This window comes from Entelurus aequoreus, linkage group LG14, assembly GCF_033978785.1.
Source record: "Entelurus aequoreus isolate RoL-2023_Sb linkage group LG14, RoL_Eaeq_v1.1, whole genome shotgun sequence".
NCBI classification, from domain to species: Eukaryota; Metazoa; Chordata; class Actinopteri; order Syngnathiformes; family Syngnathidae; genus Entelurus; species Entelurus aequoreus.
In genome coordinates this window covers 45,897,768-45,916,613 of record NC_084744.1, presented here as the reverse complement: position 1 = coordinate 45,916,613, position 18,846 = coordinate 45,897,768, and the positions used below count along the sequence as shown (strand labels likewise).

General features: G+C 35.6%; 1 long non-coding RNA gene across 1 annotated transcript; it reads left to right on the top strand.

Moving 5' to 3' along the window:
- Window positions 1-9,786: 9,786 nt before the first annotated feature.
- LOC133665413 (uncharacterized) lies at window positions 9,787-11,363 on the top strand. Its single transcript, XR_009828742.1, has 4 exons — window positions 9,787-9,866; window positions 10,867-10,918; window positions 11,011-11,088; window positions 11,225-11,363. It is a non-coding gene; the product is annotated as an uncharacterized LOC133665413 (long non-coding RNA).
- Window positions 11,364-18,846: the final 7,483 nt, after the last annotated feature.

Sequence of the window (18,846 nt, the reverse complement as noted above, 5' to 3'; positions counted from 1 at the left end):
AGAGGCAGTGACGTCAGTGACTGCCGCGATGCGAAAAGGTAAAGGAAAGATTGAAATCCCGAAACCTTCGGGGTCAGCTGTTACAGAACACAACTGGGAACAAGATTTGAGGTTGGACACAAGACATGATGGGAATCAAGAAGTGATAATACAAATACTTGAAGAAATGAAAGAAGAAATGAAAGAAATGAAAGAAGAAATGAAAGAAATGAAAAAAGAAATGAAAGAAATGAAAGAAATGAAAGAAGAAATGAAAGAAATGAAAGAAGAAATGAAAGAATTGAAAGAAATGAAAGAAGAAATGAAAGAATTGAAAGAATATCTGAGAAAAGTAACAACAGAACACCAACAAGATGTGAAAAGTCTGCAGGAAAATATAGAAAATCTGCAATCTCAGAACAACAGAAGAAATAATGAAGCCACTGAAATGAGCAAACAAATGAAGATCCTTCAAGAAGACAACAACATGCTGAGGAATATCATAGAAGAAATGGATCAGGACAAACGAATGAATGATATCATCGTGACTGGGCACCGAATTAAACCAAGATCCTATGCGAAAGCTGTGAATAATGAAGGTGAACCAGATGAAATGGATATGATCTCAGCAGAACAGCAAGTGGTCAACTTTCTGCAATCAAAGGAAATTGAAATTGACATTAATACCATCGAAACATGCATCCCACTGAACGGAAGAAACAACAACGCCACTCCAGTCGTGCTCGTGAAACTCGTAAACAGAAAATCTAAAATGGCATTGCTGAGACAGGGAAAGAAGCTGAAGGGAACAAATGTGTACATGAATGAGCATCTCACAAAACGCAATGCTGGAATCGCCAAGAAAGCACGCGACTTGAGAAGGCAGGGAAAAATCCAGGGAACTTGGAGCACCAACTGTAAAATCTACATCAAGCTGAATGGAGGTCCAGAAGCAAGAGTAATTGTTGTCCATGACATCAAGGACCTGGACAATTTTTAAAGTTTACACAGCTACCAAAACAACGATGATAATGGACTCTGACAGAAAACAAACACCCAAATTCAACATCGACACTACTATGTTCCAAGGGACGACTAAACAAGAGGACCTACATTCAAGATTGCATTCACCTACACTTATTGAGATTATTGAAACAACATCAAAGATTGTTCAACAAGAAAATATGGAACTAAAAAATTTCTGCAACAAAGATTACAAAAACCAGGATTTGGAAAATGATATAGATCCAGATACAAATTTTTTCTCCCACATCAGTAATAATTGTTTTTATTATACAGATGATCAATATAATAGCAACATAACATGCGATAACAAATTGTCAATTATTCATTTTAATAGCAGAAGCTTGTATGCAAACTACAACAACATTAATAACTTTTTGGAACACACCAACGAACCATTCAAGGTGATTGCTGTTACAGAAACATGGATTGATGATAAAAAAGGAATAGATTTTGATCTGGAGGGATATGAACTAAACTACATCAACAGAACCAACAAAAATGGAGGAGGAGTAGCTGTGTACGTGATGAAGAACCTGAACTACAAAGTGGTAAAAAACATGTAATTTGCTATAGATAATATCTTAGAATGTATAACCATTGAAATATGTCAGGAAAAAAGCAAAAACATTTTCATCAGTTGTATATATAGATCACCTAAGTCAAGTATAGAAACATTTGAAGAATGGATCAAGGCTACTTACATGGACAATGGTCAAAGAATAATGTTCTTATGTGGTGACTTTAATATTGACTTATTGAACCCTAACAAGCAAAAGTCTATTGATGACTTCATTGATACAATGTACAGCATCAGTTTATATCCAAAAATCACAAAGCCAAGTAGAATCACAGCACACTGTGCCACGCTTATTGATAATATTTTTACCAATGAGTTTGACAATAACACTACAAGTGGTCTACTTATTACCGACGTTAGTGATCATCTGCCAGTTTTTACAATATATGATGGACACTACAAGAAGAAAATGGAAGACAAAAGGACATTTCGAAGACTGTGCACAGAGAAGAGGATGACTGCTTTCAAAATTGAGCTACAAAAGCAAGATTGGGACAATGTGTATAATGAAAAAGAGGTTGATGAACATTTCTTAAACAAGTTCATAATACTTTATGACAAACATTGTCCATGGATACAACTTAGTAATAAACAGAGAAAGAATAACCAACCATGGATGACAAAAGGATTAAAAAATGCTTGTAAGAAGAAGAATACACTATATAGAGAATTTATAGCACAAAGAACTATAGAGGCAGAAATTAAGTACAAAAAGTATAAAAACAAGTTAACAGAAATACTACGATCATGTAGAAAAGAATATCACAGTGAATTATTGGACAGGAACAAAAATAATATGAGAGCAACATGGGGCATCCTCAATAGCATTATTAAAAATGGCACAAAGAGGGACTACCCTCAATACTTTTTAGACGGAAATAAAAACAATGACAACATAAAGGAAGTAGTTGAAAGCTTCAATAATTATTTTGTAAATATTGGACCAAAATTGGAAGAAAGGATTCCAGACCCAGTTCCAATTGAGGACTATAATGATACCATAGAGCGAAATCCCAACTCCATGTTCCTCAGTAATGTGACACAGGAGGAAATAGTTATAATCGTAAAAAAATGTAAATCTAAGACTTCAACTGATTGTAATGGAATTGATATGGATACGATTAAAAAGGTTATAGAAGAGATCTCAGGACCATTAATGTATATTAGTAACCTATCATTTCAAACAGGTACATTTCCAAACAAAATGAAAATAGCTAAAGTTGCACCAATTTATAAGACTGGAGATAAACATCAATTTACAAATTATAGACCTGTTTCTTTACTTCCACAATTTTCTAAAATCATTGAAAAACTGTTTAATAACAGATTAGAGAGTTTCATAAATAAAAATAGAATACTCGAAGAGAACCAATATGGATACAGAGCTAATGTCTCAACTTCAATGGCTTTAATTGAAATTACAGAAGAAATTACCAATGCAATAGACAGTAAAAAATGTGCAGCAGCAGTTTTTATGGATCCAACTAAAGCATTTGACACAATTAATCACAATATTTTAATCAAAAAACTAGAACGATATGGCATCAGAGGGTTAGTCTTAAACTGGATAAGAAGTTATCTAACGAACAGGAAACAATACGTGAAGCTAGGCGAACACATGTCTACAACGCTAAATATATCCTGTGGTGTACCTCAGGGATCAATATTAGGACCTAAATTATTCAATCTCTATATAAATGACATTTGTAAAGTTACAAAATATTTAAAGTTAGTATTATTTGCGGATGATACAACAGCGTTTTGTTCAGGAGAGAACACACAGGAGATAATACAAATAATAACAGAAGAAATTAACAAATTAAAAAGATGGTTTGACAAAAACAGACTATCGTTGAATCTTAGTAAAACTAAAATAATGCTATTTGGTAATAGTAGAAGAGAAAGTCAAACACAAATACAAATAGACGGAATAGAAATTGAAAGAGTAAATGAAACCAAATTTCTAGGTATAATGATTGATGATAAATTGAACTGGAAATCTCACGTAAAAAATATACAACATAAAGTAGCAAGAAACACGTCAATAATGAATAAAGCAAAACATGTTCTAGACAAAAAATCACTTCATAGTCTATACTGCTCAATAGTGTTACCATATCTGAGCTACTGTGTAGAAATATGGGGAAATAATTACAAAAGTACACTTCATTCATTAACGGTGTTACAAAAAAGATCAGTTAGAATAATACATAATGTTGGATATAGAGAACATACAAATCCTTTATTTATTGAATCAAAGATACTGAAATTCCACGACATAGTGCATTTGCAAACAGCTAAAATTATGCACAAAGCAAACTATAACCTGCTACCCAAGAATATACAACAATTCTTCTCAACAAAAGAGGAGAAATATAATCTTAGAGAAAAATGTAATTTAAAACATTTGTACGCACATACAACACTTAAGACCTTTAGTATATCAGTATGTGGAATTAAATTATGGAATGGATTAAGCAAAGCAATCAAACAATGTACTAATATGATACACTTCAAGAAACTCTTCAAACTCAAAGTGTTTACAAAGTACAAAGAAGAAGAACCATGACAAACATTTTAAATTTATTTCATCCATTCATTCATTCATTCTTAAAGTAATCTTACTTATCTCATCATATGAAATATGACTTTCTTCACCAATTATTATTATTAAATTCTTACTATTATTTATTTATTTATTTTTATTGTGATTACATATGGAGTTTATTGTGAAAAAATTGAGAACAGGAAGTGAATAAAAAAAGTTTCAGCAACTGTTATGTAAAGAAAAGGGGTAGGATTAAATAAGCTCTGCTTCTTCCTACTCCTTTTCGAACATGTTGAAAAGAGAAACTGGAAATTGTGATGTATCATGTTGTATGCTTGCATGTTCGAAATAAACTCAAACTCAACTCAACTCAACTCATGTATTTTTCTTTGTTCAGGATTCTAAAAATAAAAAAACAAATGCTCCCAAGATGCGACTAATGTTGCAGCTAATGGGAGTCACCTATGTTGCCTTCAAAGCCCTCTGAAACAACTTCAAAAACATCCATCAATGTTTTTTTTATACATGCTGTAATGGTGTATATGATGTAGTAACATACACATTCATAACAATATGTATAATATTTACAATGTCCTTTGGTCGTTTTAAGCATTATCGGAACTTATTTCCTGGGTGCACTGAGTTTAGTGCTCATAGCAACATACTCTTTGTCTGTGTGTGAGACGACGAAGGTGACTTGACTTGGTCAAATGAGGATTCACAACCTTATTTTTTGAACCTGAGTATACAGAGGTTGCATTACTGGTTATAGAAGTTTAGCGCCCACAAAGTGAGGGTAAAACGTTGGAGCAGACGGGGGTTGAAAGTGTTAGCGCCGGCTTGACTTGGTAGTGTAAATGTTTTTTAATTGATTGGAACTTTTATTAGTAGATTGCACAGTGAAGTACATATTCCGTAGAATTGACCACTAAATGGTAACACCCGAATAAGTTTTTCAACTTGTTTAAGTCGGGGTCCACTTAAATTGATTCATGATACAGATATATATATACTATTTTCATAATACAGTCATCACACAAGATACTCATCAGAGTATATACATTGAATTATTTACATTATTTACAATATGTAGAGCTTGCCAAGCTATGCCGACAGAAATGGAGTGCTTCTGCTGCACTGAGCGGCACACAACGTTATTATCGATGGAAAGGCTTCTTGCATCCGACAAGGAGGACACTTTTTAAAGAAACTGCTTCACAACGAAAGAGGAGCTGTTTGCGCTAACAAACCCTGCAGTGGTAAAAACTTTTTTCCACCTACCCAAAATCAACTGGAAAAAAATGTCCCCGGCCAGCTGGACCAAAGAACAACTGTCCATCGAGTAAGTCACTATGATATCGATCATCTGGTCGTCTGGTGTCCTTCCCGGGCCGGATTTAGTCGCCAGTTGTATATTAGTAGTATCGTTTTGCCTTCACACTTTTTTCAGGGTAACAAATGTTTTTTTAAGAACCCAGTGTGTAAAATGAAAAATACTAAGGTAAAATCACATACATTTGACGGGAAAATCACAAAAGGTGCTCTCGCCTCAAGTTAAGCAGGATTACTCTGGAAAAACTATGTAGGTAAGATCTGATCCTAATTCTGTAAATGTACACAAATTGAGAGACAGAGCCCTCTGGTGACATGATGTAATGACTGACATTTACCCTTTTTACCTGAGATGTGCTTGGGATTGTGGTCTTCATGGCTTCATAGCTTCTTGGCCATCAAAGTGTCTTTTCTTAGCAATCACATCATTTTAAGTGCTATAGTCTAATATATACAGTTTGTCATTTTCCCCAAAACGTTGCTAACAATTGATATGTCTATAGAAGGGGTGTCAAACTCATTGTATCTCTGGAGGAAAATCTATTCCCACTTGGGCCGGACAGGTAAAATCATGGCATGATAACTTCAAAATACAACTTCGGATTGTTTTCTTTGTTTTACTTCGGACCTAAATAGAACAAGCGCATTCTGAAAATGCACATGTCACAAATAATCCTCTTGACAAAACACTTCAAGTTAATGAAAAATTCTGAGGAACAAATTGGTGCCGTTTCAAAAACACCATGAAGAACACAATGGAAGGTCAGTGTATCTACAAAACAATTAAACTTGAAGTCACAGCCCATCTAGGTTTGAACAAAAAACAGCATAAATAAAAACTTTTCTATGTATCAACTACTGCATTTGTCATTTCCACTGTTGACTTTCTTTAACATTGCACAGAAGACAATAGTTTTCGATGTGCAGTGTCTCATGCAGCATTTTAAGTGGGCTTACTAAGTGTTTATTTTACTCCTGTTAGTTTTACGTTGGGTCGAGGTTGGAGGAGTTGCAGCCCCGCTTTACCGTGTACTAGAGATGCGCGGATAGGCAATTATTTCATCCGGAACCGCATCACAAAAGTCGTCATTCACCCGCCATCCACCCGAACCAACATTTTATCAAAACCACTCCCGCCCGTTGTTATATATCTAATATAGACGATGCAAGGCATTAGTGAGGTTAGAAAGCTTTTGCCTGTTAAAGAAAGGAGACTGATCCAATGCAGCAGAGACATTCAATGCGTGCCACGCATTAATATCTCTTGGCCACGCATTAGTGGCTAAGAGATATTAATGCGTGATAATATTATTTATCATTATAATAATATTATTGTCATTTCCATTAAGAAATTGTTGCCAATGCCCTCAGATCAGGAGTGCGTTCCTCACACTTTGTGTGCGCAGTTGCAGCAAGCAGAACGATGCTTTTAAGAAGGTAAAAAAATGTTTTAGAAAGACTAGGCCTATATTTTCGTTAGGTAAAAAAAAAAATTCTGAATTTATTTCAATGAATATTAACTTGTTAACGTTATAAACCTCAAATGGGACGAGGGCGGGTGCACAGTGAAACAGTGAACAATTTCGCGACAAAGATGAACCTTTATTGATTGATCTGCAGCCATGACAAAATATCAGACAATCTCCATTGTCAACGACAGGCAGGAAAATAAAGATAAACACATAGCCTATGTTGTAGGCATAGGCATAGGCTCATACGTTTTTAAGTTGAAATAAAACATAAATAAAAAATGTGCCTCATAAACCTTAGGCTGTTGTCAATCACGCGCACAAACTTAAATTATACAATAACATATGTATGTCATCCCTATTTCAACAAAAATAAATTAAATAAATAATAATAATAAATTACCTGCAACTTATTGGCCAAGGCAAATAGCTGAAGGGGGGAAATCAAACCCATCAGACTGCACTTTATCATCAAACTTGAATTATAATGAAAATAGACGGTCGCGACAAACAAAGCCGGCTAATAGCCTTACAGTGTAGCCAATCGGAGATGCGCTTCACTTGAAAACGAGGCCAAATAATTAACACCAAGTAGTATATCTTGAATAGAAAAAAAAACACAATAAACAACGCAATTGCCTTAATTCCTTTGCATTGTAGTGCGCCCAAACAACACGTAACCATCAAAATTATTCAGCTGACCGAACTCAATATAGGTTAGACATGGGCTTATTTGGTATAGCCTAGGTAACGTAGACTAATTCGTTTAACAAATCCAACTGTATGTCTACTTACTTTTTTTTTTTTGTTAGCACTACGCAGGAATAAAATGGCATCTACAGTGCCAGGATTCAGGCGAGAGCGCCTGGCCTCTAAAATGCGCCCTGCTGCGCTGAAGGAACGCCTGATGAATAATTGACTGTTTCAAAGAGTGCTGCTCGTTTTTCGTATGTGGCTAACAACATTTAACTATGTATATATATTTCCGAATTGGTTCAACCGCCACCCGCCCGAATCTATTTAAAATCTATTTTTTTCGTCATGTCACCCGGCCGACCCGCGGTTTATCCGCGGACTCCGCGGTTGTGACCGCAAACCGTGCATCTCTACCGTGTACCTCTTGCTTGGCATACGCTTGCCCCGGTATAAACTATTTGCTTGCCTAACAGAATTGCTAGTGCGACATCCGGTGGACACATTTAGAACAGCAGTTTCTTTAATTTAAAAATGCAGCTCAATTTTACACTTGGCAAACTCATCAGATTGAACCTGATCGCATGTTTGACATCCCTGGTTTATAGCCTTTATACAAATAATTAATACCTATATTCTACAGTCGTGGTCAAAACTTAACACACACTTGTACAGAACATGATGTCATGGCTGTCTTGTGTTTCCAATCATTTCTACAACTCTTACTTTTTTGTGATAGAGTGATTGGAGCACATACTTGTTGGTCACAAAAAACATTCATGAAGTTTGGTTCTTTTATGAGTTTATTATGGGTCTACTGAAAATGTGAGCAAATCTGCTGGGTCAAAAGTATACATACAACAATGTTAATATTTGCTTACATGTCCCTTGGCAAGTTTCACTGCAATAAGGCGCTTTTGGTAGCCATCCACAAGCTTCTGGCAAGCTTCTGGTAGAATTTTTTACCACTCCTCCTGACAAAATTGGTGCAGTTCAGCTAAAATTGTTGGTTTTCTGACATGGACTTGTTTCTTCAGCATTGTCTACACGTTTAAGTCAGGACTTTGGGAAGGCCATTCTAAAACCTTAATTCTAGCCTGATTTAGCCATTCCTTTACCACTTTTGACGTGTGTTTGGGGTCATTGTCCTGTCGGAACACCTAACTGCGCCCAAGACCCAACCTCCGGGCTAAAGATTTTAGGTTGTCCTGAAGAATTTGGAGGTAATCCTCCTTTTTCATTGTCCCATTTACTCTCTGTAAAGCACCAGTTCCATTGGCAGCAAAACAGGCCCAGAGCATAATACTACCACCACCATGCTTGACGGTAGGCATGGTGGTCCTGGGATTAAAGGCCTCACCTTTTCTCCTCCAAACATATTGCTGGGTATTGTGGCCAAACAGCTAAATGTTTGTTTCAAGTGTATCAACTTTTGATCGTGACTGTATATACTGTAGATACAATGGTCCTCATAAAAGTTTGACTGGTAGCATTCACTTTAAATGAAGGTTTGCCAACTGTGACTTTCATTTTCATCCATTTTTAGTAGCTTTGTCCAAAAGTGTTTGATGGCATACTATATTGTATTGGCTGTCATTTACGCAACAGGCCTTGTAATGTACAAACTAACAGGTTAAACCATTGCTACTACAATGTGTATTCATGCTTCTAACAATGAACACTATTACAGAAATACAAAATAAGTCTTTCAGCTGTACATAAAAGCTCACTTTTATGTGTTGATATCAATTATGACTAACTCTTCTTTATTTGACTGTAGCTTTAGCTTATATTATTATGAAGACAGCAGTGCCCTCTTTTGGCCAAAAGCGCCTTAAGCATGTTTTGGTGCACTGAAAAAAAATATTTTTTGGCCTTGTAATTGTTACAACGGATATTCATTTAAATTTTAAAAGGATTTATTATTTCACTCCTTTTACTTTAAAATCTCACCTTTTATTCAATGTCTTACTTGATGGTTGTCTGTAACTTTGTATCCTCACTTTTATATGTAAATTTGATCATTCACTCCAAGTAATATTTACTTAACTAATATATTGATTTTACAACTTAATACCAGAAAGTAAAATATACTTGGGTAATAGCAGTGAATCTCGCCACCTTGTGGCCACTCAGCGCATGCGTCAGAGGATCATTCGCGCTTTTTCCTCTCAGACATGGAGGACAGAAGATGGCTGGACAGTCATTTAACAAGAAAGTTCATGGATATGGAGCCACATGGGTAGGTTATATGCTTAATTAACTTTGTACGTCGCCTTTGCTTATCTGTTCAAGTCAGTGTTGGAATATGGAATACTTAACGTTAGCATTAGCTAACCCGTTTAGCCTGCCAGCTAGCTAGCCAGCTAACAACTGCAAACTTGGCATTGTGGCACACGGCTACTTTTTTGGATGTATTTTTATTTGTGTATATATATATATATATATATATATATATATATATATATATATATATATATATATATATATATATATATATATATATATATCATAAATGAAGCCTTACAGGTTTAGTAAAAATAAAAATCTCCTGTTCTGCAACCGTAAATACATCCAAAAAAGTAGCCGTGTGCCACAATGCCAAGTTTGCAGTTGTTAGCTAGCATATATATATATATATATATATATATATATATATATATATATATATATATATATATATATATATATATATATATATATATATATATATATATATATATATATATATAGCAAATTTGCTCCGGAGTCCGACAGCATTAGCATGGATATTTCCTGCTGTTTATTTATTTTATTTTTTTGGCGGTAGTAATATATAATATGATCTGTGGCAAATATCAGTAATATCTGCTCATAATGGTTTCAGTTTTGTGGTTACTGTGGGGGAGCTGGATTCATTTTTTTTTTCAAATAAGTATGTTTTTAAACAAGTATTCCAATGAGAAAAAATTGCAATTTGCAATTCGGTTTCAAAAAATTTTGAAACCGGATTGCAAAATTGCAGCAACAAGCACACCCTCTTCAGGACCTGAAAATATATCAATTGTAACTTAAACCTGTCTGGTGGGATTCGTAATTTTGGAGCAAGGTTAATTTTAATGGTCATTTTAATGTCAAAAATATTTAAGGGGAACTTTCTGTGTCATCAGTGTTCTTCAAATAAACATTTGCTTTAATTTCCCATATTGCAACACATGGTATTTTAATGATGTCATAATATAATTTCTCAATATATTTCACAGAATATTGAAGGACGTTGACTCTCAGGAATTTGGTCTCAACAGCTCACGCAAGGTAAGATCAAAATAGTGCTGTTGAAGGTTTAAATCGAATTTTTTAATGACACCAATATGGTTTAGTTATGAGATGTTTAATTTATTTTACAGGTGCCTCAACATGAGATGGAGGTGTAAGATGTGTAGTTTTGAATCAGACAAGCGAATAGGATTGTTAAAACACTATAGGTATGTATGCTAATTTTGAAGGCAGACGTTTGTGTTGATGCTCAATAGTATTATATTATATTGGGGAGACTACAGTATTAATTGTTCTAGCAAAGTGCGTGTCTTGATCAAGTTGTGTTTTTATCTTCTGTTTCAGATCAAAGATGAGTTCAGAAGGACAACAACAGTTCATCTAGAGCGAACCTTTTTGTCAAAACTGGACACACACACTCTCAAACTCCTGGAGATATTTAGGACAAAGGACATCAGACCGATGCTGGATTCACTTGACCAGGTAAAGTTACAGGGACATTAATGTAGTTTGTGTCAGTCATCAAATGTCGCCCAAGGTACGGTCTTTGCGAAATAAACTTCTACTGTGAGTGTTTCCACTAGGGTTGCACATCTCTCTCTGATAGACGATTCGATATGCATCTAGATACACGGGTTACGATTCGATTCAAAAATGATATCCTTTTATTACAGACCGATTCGATTCCGAACGATACGATTCGATTTGACGGTTAATATTCAAGACTCCAAATCCCCAAGCATTGTGGCTTTACGGTACTGGCAAAAAAAAACAGAACAACAAAATCACATGTCAATGTATTTATTTTTAGACATGGACCAAAAAAAGTCTGGCTGAATTGTAGGATGGGAACTCCAGAGGTAAAAGTAGCACAGAATAGTAACAACAAAGTGCAATATTTCAGCCTGAGCATAGTTTTGAACACTAGAGGTAGGTAACAAAGATTCAATATTTCAACCTGAGCATAGTGTTTTGAACACTAGAGGTAGGTAACAAAGGTGCAACATTACAATGTAAAGAAGTTACACACCTAGTACACGTCTCAAAATGTGGCAACAATGAGCACAGTGACAAGTGCTTTGTGTAAAAGAATAGAGAAAATAAATACATATGTAAAAAGAAAAATCAAACTACTGTGTGAGAGGTAACGTTTCCCAGGTCAAAAAGCAGTAGTTCACTTACACTATGCCTGTGCATTTTCATCATCACTGTCCTCTGTTTTTTTGGAGGGCAGATTTTTTTAAGGAAAATCAACTGATCCACATGCTCATGTTTGAGCAGACTACGTTTTGTGGAAACAATGTCTCCCGCAGTACTGAACACACGTTCAGATTCCGTGTGTTTCACTTGATGTACTTTTTGATGCCGAAAGAGGCGATTTCAGCCACTTGAATGACGGCGAAATCATTAAAGGCTCACAATTTTTAATCCATCCACAAGTAAAGAAAACTTGGATTATTTCACTTTATGTACTTTTTTATGCCGAAAGAGGCGATTTCAGCCACTTCGGTCATTACAGCCGAGTTTAGATATACTTTTCGAGACGAGTGACGTAAGCGCGCTCCCGCGTCAGGGGGTGCGTTTCCCGGCACAACACTTGATTGATTGATTGATTGAGACTTTTATTAGTAGGTTGCACAGTGAAGTACATATTCCGTACAATTGACCACTAAATGGTAACACCCGAATAAGTTTTTCAACTTGTTTAAGTCGGGGTCCACTTAAATTGATTCATGATACAGATATATACTATCATATATACTATCATCATAATACAGTCATCACACAAGATAATCACATTGAATTATTTACATTATTTACACCGGGATGCAGAGGTATCTTTTAGCGAGAGATGACAGCAGTGGCAAGTCCTGCTGCTCTTTCCACCACTGTAGTGTTTTTTTTTTTTTTTTTTAAATCTTTCTCGGTCCATTATCACCTTCGGTCAGACTGACGCTTTCGTTCTCCTCCACATTCATTTTCCGTGTTGTCTCTTGTTTATCACCCGTGCTAATACCAGCTAGACGGCTACCGCGTTTGGCTAGTAGCTTCAGCTCTCGCGTTGTTTTAGAGACGCTGACACATATTGTAATCTAGCCAACCCATGCAAAGTCTCGCGATAACCGATCCATGACTCTATAACCGATTGATTGATTGATTGATTGAGACTTTTATTAGTAGGTTGCACAGTGAAGTACATATTCCTTACAATTGACCACTAAATGGTAACACCCGAATAAGTTTTTCAACTTGTTTAAGTCGGGGTCCACTTAAATTGATTCATGATACAGATATATACTATCATATATACTATCATCATAATACAGTCATCACACAAGATAATCACATTGAATTATTTACATTATTTACAATCAGGAGTGTGGAGGGGGGGTGGGGTGGGGGGGTGGGGATATGGACATCAAGTAGTGGACATAGAGAGAGAGAGAGAGAGAGATCAGAAGGCATAAGAAAAAGAATCTGCATTTGATTGTTTACATTTGATTATTAGCAATCCGGGGAGGGTGTTAGTTTAGGGTTGTAGCTGCCTGGAGGTGAACTTTTATAGCGGTTTTGAAGGAGGATAGAGATGCCCTTTCTTTTATACCTGATGGGAGCGCATTCCACATTGATGTGGCATAGAAAGAGAATGAGTTAAGACCTTTGTTAGTTCGGAATCTGGGTTTAACGTGGTTAGTGGAGCACCCCCTGGTGTTGTGGTTATGGCGGTCATTTACGTTAAGGAAGTAGCTTGACATGTACTTCGGTATCAGGGAGGTGTAGCGGATTTTATAGATTCAACTAGGAATTCATGGATTATTCGCATTGACTGAGGAGTCTGCTACCGATGCAATCTATACGCTCACTTGTTGAATCGAATACTCTGTCGCATCGGTTTATCGTTCACAACCCTAGTTTCCACAGTGTACATATGCTGTTCTAGCATATAGCTGTTCTTTGGTGTGTGGAAGCAGTACATGACGCTTGTCAATGTAACTTGTTGAAAGATTTTGCTGTTGAGTTTAAAAGTTACAATTCAGGACATTTTATTGGGTCTTTTACCTGTAATTCTTCGCACAAAAAATCACTGTTTTATAATGTTTTGTCTGGTAATGCTGCTGGAAAATGTAATAAAGGTGCTCTTGTTTGAAAGTATGTTATCATTTCATATTTGTAGAAGATGTGTTAAGATAATTTAATTTAATTAACAGTAGGCCATGTTAAAAATACAACACATTCATATTATAATAGTGGTGTAGGTGGTAGCTTAAATATTATGTAAATATTACTTAAATATTGCTCCGAATAAAGTAAAGAAAAACTAGTTAAATTATCCTGAAAATCAAGCATTTTTATAAGGGTTTTGTAAGTAGATACAAAGGTAGTTTTGAGTAAAATTTACTATCAAAGAGTGAGTACATTTTGTCTCTAAGAAAGAAAATCTCTAGTAATGTTTACTTGAGTGTTTTTGATAAAAAAATAATTCTTGCTGGCAAGTAAACTTTACTTGACTATTTCTTAAGTAAAAGTTACAAAGAATTTCTGTGTGGAAATTGTTACCTAGCTTTTTTTAAGTAAATGGCACTCCAATTTTTTTTCAGTGGAGCTGAAATAAACAATAAAGCTGAGACAAGTGTCCAATTAAATTTGAAAAATTGAAGGTTATTTTTATCCATTGTTCGTTTAGTATTTAGTGTTTGACCTATACACTTATGGATAACTAAAAGTCGCCAACAATATTTTTATAAATGTATTTCTCAAAACAGAAAAGAGGTAATTACAATGGAACCTCTAAGGTCCAATATAATCAGTATCCGTAACGTGGACTGACCTTGATTTAGAATACAAATATTCCCACAGGACATAATAGAGTTTAAATTAGTTGGTTTCAGGTTAAACTGTCACGCTTAGCTTGCATTAGAGTGATGATTGTGATCCACGATGCAGAAAATAGAAGGAGACGGCATGCGGGTACAAGGTATTTAATATAAACAAAGACATAAAAAAACAACACTAAGGCACCTGTGCAGCGAAATGCACACCAAACAATCACTGATGCATTTGGGATTTCTCCAAAAAACCGAGGACTAAGTGGGAAAAATTTACTTATAAGCATCAAACAAAAGAATAGCGTTTAACAGCATACAAACGTATGGCAATCTCCCAACCAAGACTGCAGCACCAGCTAGCCTTAAATGGCGAAGCCTAAACTCAGAACAGGTGTGCTGCTTCAGGACACTCAAAGAGTGGATTTGAGTACTACAGCAGGCCTCAAATTTTTACTTTTTAAGGTCAAGGCAAGTGTTGACCTTAAAACCTTGTGGAAGGCTGTCCACAAGGTTGCGGAGTGTGTTTATAGGAACTTTCCACTATTCTTCCAAAAGTGCATTGGTGAGGTCTAGGGTTGCAAAATTCCGGGAATATTCGAAGTTGGAAACTTTCCATGGGAATTAACGGGAATTGATGGGAAATTAATGGGAATAAACATTGAATGCAACATGCTAGATCTTGCAGCATGATTATTAGCTAAAACAACCTGATTTAATGCAAATTCAGTAGAATTTCAACCCTGCATTGTGCATTCTTCCATCACATGCACATATAATTCCCAGCATGCTACACACTACAGCAGGGCTATTGAGGCCACACTAGTATTTGAGCCCAAGGACTTCATCCAGTCAGGTAAGTTTTGATGATATAACTGGGGTAAATATATTTGATCTATGGTATTTAAGTTGAACAGAGGTGTAATTGCTTGTTACTGTATGACTACTCCAGCAGACTTCCACTCAAGCTACTTAGCTGTTCCTGTACTTGTTAAATGATTTTGGGGCCAATATTTCTAGCTAACTAGGTTTATGTACCATCCCAGTCTCATAATGAACCGAAAATATTTCTCCGGTAGCCGTGATGCTAATTTTCTCTACGTTAAATCCCATTCATTTATGCTAACAACATTAGCGATCCAAATTTAACTTTTTTGTGATCTGTAAAGTTCAACCCTCAAATACTAAATCAAAACGTCTAGTTTCTTTTGCCTTCTGTTCTGTTAGCCATTCTGTTGTCATACAAGAATTTAGGTTATAGTTTGATTTAGCATGCTGATTGAGTGTTCATTTATTAATCTAGCCTATTTCTATTCATTTGTCCATCAGTAAAATAGTTTTAAAGGCTACTCCAATTGTTTAGCTGACTATTTATATCCGTGTGTGGCATTGCATTAGTGTTTTACAAGCTTCTCATCTTATTCTATAGAATAAGATGGACAGTGTCCAACTTTGTATAATAAAATAATGGTCAAAATTTCATAACTTCCCGAGCTTAACTTCCCATGGTAAATTTCCGGAAAGTTTCCGGAAAATTTACCGGAAACTTTACACCCCTTTGCAACCGTAGTGAGGTCACACACTGACGTTGGCCGAGAAGGCCTAGTTCTCAGTCTCCGTTGTAATTCATCCCAAAGGTGTTCTATCGGGTTCAGGTCAGGACTCTGTGCAAGCCAGTCAAGTTCATCCACACTACACTCTGTCATCCATGTCTTTAAGGACCTTGCAGTGCACAAAGCAGAATGGTCAACAATTCCTTTATAAACACACTCCGCAACCTTGTGGACAGCCTTCCCAGAGGAGTTGAAGCTGTAATAGCTGCAAAAAGTGGACCGACATCATATTGAACCCTATGGGTTAGGAATGGGATGGCACTTCAATATGTGAGTCAAAGCAGGTGGCCAAATACTTTTGGCAATATAGTGTATATATGTATATATATATATATATATATATATATATATATATATATATATATATATATATATATATATATATATATATATATATATATATATATATATATATATATATATATATATACAGTGGGGCAAAAAAGTATTTAGTCAGCCACCCATTGATTGTCAATGGGTGGCTGACTATATACTTTTTTGCCCCACTGTATATATATATATATATATATATATATATATATATATATATATATATATATATATATATATATATATATATATATGTGTGTGTGTATATTAAACGATGACACCTGATGGCCATAAGATGTAACTGCACTTTTGTCCATGTAGATAAAAATAGTGTTCATGTATGAGATCTAGGGCTGCCAATTATGGCCAAAGTAATAATTAAGATTATTGTTATCAATATTGAAATCATGATTACTGATTGTTAGGTAAAGCAGTGTTGGGGTGTGAACGTAATACCATCATGTAATTTGTAATGTCTAATAAAAGAGTTATTTAAAGTAACTAGTGCTAGCTTATTAGCATGTAGCATTATCTTCTTCTACTGTATTTACATCTAGCATAGCTAAACAAGCTAAAATGACCACAATCGCCCCCTGATGTACGAGAGGCCCACTGCGTATATGGCCTTCAGTCACATTAGAGATAAGAGCGTGGAAATGAGAACGTCACATGTAGCTGTGAAAATAGAAGAAACTGAGTTATTTGACAAATCAGACCAATTTAGCACATATAAACGTACTGACTGTGACATGACGCCAGACAAGGCAGCAAGAAAATCTTCAATAATCACTTTTGAAACTAGTAAAAAAGAACATTATATCACGTACTGTCATGTGTGTCAGTAGACATTTTCACTTTTCAGCTTACAAGAATTCTACCTCCAACTACAAAAAACATGTTGAATTAAATTGTAAATGAATTTTATGTTTTACACACACACACACACACACACACACACACACACACACACACACACACACACACACACACACACACACACACACACACACACACACACACACACACACACACACACACACACCCACACACGCACGCATGCATGAATACAAACTGCACTTGTAGTCCAAGAGCCATTAAAAAATAACACTGAATAAATCGTAATTTACTTACTCACAAGTTACTCAATACTTGAGTAGTTTTTTTTCACAGAATACTTACTTACTCAAGTACCGGTAATTATTTTGATGATTACTTTTTGCTTTTACTTGAGTCAAATTATTATAAAGTAACGGGACTCTACCCACCTCTGACCACATGTAAACAAATGATAAAACATACCTCTAGAGGCCAGCACGGTGGCGGAGGGGTTAATGCATGTGCCACACAATAAAAAGGTCCAGGGTTTGATTCCTTGGCCTTTCTGTGAGGAGTTTGCACGTTCTCCCTGTGCCACATCCAGGTTGCCAGTTACGCACCGCCATCTTTGTCCAGCTACTGCCACTGGTAAAGTTACTAAACATGTCAGACCTTAGTAAATCTAAAAGGCCTTGTTACGATTCTCAACTTATTCATGACAAAACCAACAAAACGGGTATTTGTATGGGGATGCCTTTGGTAGATGGAGACGATTGAAGGCGGAGAAGACGCCAAAATACAACTTCACCATTTTAGTCATAATTTTTCCACTTAAGAAACTTCTCTATGACTTTATTCAAACACAGCTGTGAGGCACGACTGCTAACCACCAGGTCACTATGCTGCCCCATACAATATATGTATATTACATATTTGGCCAACAATAGAACTTGTAATACTATTGTCATATTGTCATAAGTCATTTTAATGACACATTCTAGCTGTGTCCCACAAATCTGACGGCCACAAGCGAACAAATGCGTCCCTACAAATTGTTCGCATTCTCGCTAAAGGTTAATGTCCCTGGCCCCTGCAAGGCCATTTCTAAGTCAATAAACCAGTATCCCTCCATTGGGGAAAATAAACTATGTTTTTTACAGGTATCATCTTAACATGCTACACTGCACATCGTACGATGATATCATTTTTTTATATAATATAATCTTTTTCTAATTTGCAAAACAAATTAGGAAATTACAAAAAAAAAAAAACAACTCTGGTTCTGTGCACTTTTAGAGATGTATTTTCCTCGAAAGTTTTCTTTGACCAAATGTAAGAAAATGTTTGAGTGTAGACATTTCAAATGAATAGAAAGCCATCTTTA